The sequence below is a fragment of the Meles meles genome, chromosome 20 (genome assembly GCF_922984935.1).
Source record: "Meles meles chromosome 20, mMelMel3.1 paternal haplotype, whole genome shotgun sequence".
NCBI lineage: Eukaryota > Metazoa > Chordata > Mammalia > Carnivora > Mustelidae > Meles > Meles meles.
Genome location: NC_060085.1, coordinates 4,550,924 through 4,554,904, shown reverse-complemented (window position 1 = coordinate 4,554,904; position 3,981 = coordinate 4,550,924).

Here is a 3,981-nt window from a genome sequence, read left to right as displayed (position 1 = left end):
GGTGCAACTTGATTCATTGATGCTCCCAAAAAGAGTTAACCGCTTGTGGTTCTGGTGATTCAGAAACTCGTGAGTATTTTTGGTTCTCATCTTTACTGATTCTCAACAGTAACAGATATCACTGACCACTACTTCCTCCTTGAAACAGATTTCTTGGGATCTTGATTCTCCTCTTTCCTGTTTGGCTGTTCTTCTCAAGCTTTCATGAACACTTGACTTCCTACTGAACCATGGTATATGGTATATCCTCTGCCCTTGATCTTAGACCCTCTTTACTTTTTATTCTAAGAGAGTTCATCCTTACCCGAAATATTCTTTATGTAAATATACCAATAGCTCTTACAATTCCATCCCAGCCAAAGAGCTTGCATGGTCACAGAATTGACTCATGATATTCCCACATGACCACTTCAGAGGCACCTGGAAATTCCTTACATCCCAGAGTGACCCATGAGCCTCCAGGGTCTCCAAATCCTTCTGTACTTCTATCCGACCAGTTGCATGAGTCAGAAATCTTGGCTTCTCTATTTCCTCTCTCTCACCCATATTCAAAGCTTTGCCAGCTCATGTTCCTTTTATTGTCTATGTCTTATATGCATAGATTGCCTTTCCGTGTTCAAAGCTAGCACTCCATCCCAAACCTCCTGCTCTCTCTCAGCTGAGTAATTCCATGGGCCTCCTCCCTCCACTGGCACACATACTGCCTCTCAACTAGATAAATACATCTTTTTTAAAAAATACTGTGTTGTGCACTTAAAATGTTGTTAAGAGGGTAGATCTCTGGGGTGCCTGGGTAGCTCGGTGGGTTAAGCCTCTGCCCTCAGCTCAGGTCATGGTGTCAGGGTCCTGGGATCGAGCCCCGCATCAGGCTCTCTGCTCAGCAGGATCCTGCTTCTCCCTCCCTCTCTGCCTGCCTCTCTGCCTACTTGTGGTCTCTCTCTCTATATCAAATAAATAAATAAAATCTCAGGTGCCTGGGTATCTCAGTGGGTTATCTGCCTTCAGATCAGGTCATGATCCCAGGCTCCTGGGAGCAAGCCCCACATTGGGTTCTCTGCTCAGCGGGGAGCCTGCTTCTCCCTTTCTCTCTGCCTGCCTTTCTGCCTACTTGTGATCTCTCTCTCTATATATATATATCAAATAAATAAATAAAATCTTAAAAAAAAAAAGAAACCCTCCTCCAAGGGGTACTCCCATTGAGATAGTGTGAGTGGGCCATCCCACTTTGTGACATCCCACGTCTTATCAATGGCCTTGATCCACATCCCAGTCCTTCATACAATTTCACAGTCCCTGATCTGTTTGATTAATTTGCCAGAGCTGCTCCCAGCTTGAGCCCTAGACACCAAATATGTTCTGGAATCCAGAACTGACAGGGGTAATTATGTATATATCTTTGACCTCACCCCCAACACAGGGCTCCTAAACCCTAGCAAATTCCTAAGTGATGAGAACACCAGGAGCATCTTTTGTTCTAATGAGGCGACTCTGGGTCGCCTAGATGACTCCTGGGTGGGAGATGGTCACCAGAAAGACCAAGCCATGATTAGAAGCTTGGCTTTTTCCTTCCCACCCCCATCCTCCAGATAGGGAAAGAGGCTAGAAGCAGTGTTTATAGTCGATCATGCCTACGTGAGGAAGCGTCCATAACATCCCAATAATAGAGGTTTTGGGGAGTTTCCAGATCGGCGAATACAACCACTTAAGAAAGGTGACACATCCCAGCCCCACGGGGACAGAAACTCCTGCACTCAGGGTCTTTCCAGACCTCCTCGTCTGGTGTTATTCCGTTATTCTGTAGCCCTTATCATATTCTTTTATAAATGGTAAACGTGTTTCCCTGAATTCTGGGAGCAGCTCTAGCAAATTAATCAAACCCAAGGAAGACGTCATTGCAACCCGCAACCTAGAGCTGGTTGGTCAGAAACCTAGGCGACAATTTAAGATTTCTGACTTGCATTTGAAGCAGGGAATGGGGGGGGGGCAGTCTTGTGGAAACTGAGCGCTTAACCTGTGAGATCTGATGCTCTCTCTGGGCAGATAGTAGCAGAGTTGAGTTGGATCCTTGGACACCTTGCTGGTGGCTGAGAATTGCTTGTTGGTGCCAGGAAATGCCTCCACAGATTTGGTGATCAGAGAGACAGCAGTGAAGTGTTTTGTGTGAGTAATGATTCAGACTCATATGCCGTATATGTTTTAGATGTATATATATACGCACACACACATATATATCTCATAAGTATGTATTAAAGGAGACTCATACTAATACACATATATTAAGGGGCTTCTGGGACAGTACCCAATAATCAAGCATATTAACATCCTTATTATATGCATACTTGAGCTGAGGAATAAATGAAAACCACAAACACATTCACATGGGTTCAGTCCATTTGGGCTGCTAAAGGAGCTGTGAAATTTTTTCTGTTTGGGGATTTTATGGTTCTGGATGCAAGATTATGAATCTGTGGTTGTCTTCGGAGCACCATATCTTTCCCAAATTGCCTTTGTACCTCTGTAACCTTCATCTTGGCCAGGGTGTCTTTATGACATCACAGATGAGTCACTATAACCCCTCTCCTGTGAATCGTTGCTTTTTTGCTACACGTCCACGGGACACTGTAGAATTCTATGTGTATATTGGTGTGAAACGTGCTTACAGAGAGCCTGACTCTGTGTATTCAGTGTGTATTAAATGCATCAACTCCTATAACCATCTGTATTAGTCTGCTAGGACTATCACAATAAAGTACCACAAACGGGGTGCCTTAAACCAGATGTTTATTCTCTCGCAGTTCTGAAGGCCAGGAGTCTAAAAATCAAAGTGTGGTCAGGACTGGTTCTTTCTGAGGCTGCAAAGGAGGGGTCTGTTCCAGATCTGACCCTCCTTGGTTTGTAGATAATACATCTTCATAATCATATGGCATTTTCTGCAAGTGTGTGTGCACAGGTCTAGCTCCATATTCCCCTTTTTACAAGGACACCAATCCTACCGGATTACGACCCAGCTTAAAACCTCATTTTAACATAACTACTTCTGTAAAGACACTATCAGTCACATTCTGAGGTCCTATGGTTTAGAGCTTCCACGTATGCATCTGGGGGCACACAATTCAGCCCAAACTTGGAAATAACCAGGGTGGGGGGTGGGGGCACCGGGAGGCTCAGTTGGTTAGCCGTCTGCCTTCAGCTTGCATCCCAGGGTCCTGGGATCCTAGACTCGAGCCCCACATTGGGCTCCCTGCTCTGCGGGGAGCCTGCTTCTCCCTCTTCCTCTGCCTGTCACTCCACCAACTTGTTCTCTCTTTCTGTCAAATACATACATAAATAAATCTTTAAAAAAGAAGAACTGACCAGGATTCCAGGAAGACTGGCTCTACATTTCACACTGTTGACCACACTACCTGTTATTGGCTATGTGACCTTGGGCTGACCTCTCTGGGCCTTCGTTTCTTTTGCCTATAAAATGGGAATGAAAATAAAATAGCATCTTCTTGTTGGAGTCTTTGCGAAGCAATTACTGCCTGGGACCATTAAGCATTAATAAATTAACAATTCCTGTCACTATTACAGAATTCCATCTTTGTACCTTGGGTCTTAGTAACATCCCACCACATTATGGGGCCAAGTATCCTTGCTGTGGGATACTTCCAAGCCCAAATAACCCAGGAAGTGGGACAGACTCTCAGATCCCAAAACTACCAAGAAAGTCACCCACAGCCTTGAGGGCCTGCATCCTCAGGCAACATGGAGCAGAATCCACCCCAGAAGGAAATTCATGAAAGGACACTCAGGTTTCTCACGGCCCACAAGGGCAGATACTAAATATACTGGGTTGAATAGTGTTCAATAGTGAGCAACTCTCACCAAAAAAATAAAAAATAAAAATAAAAATTTCATGTCCTTCCTGGAACCTCAGAATATGACTTTATTTGGAAATAGGGTCTTAACCAATGTAACTAGTTAAATTAAGATGAGGTT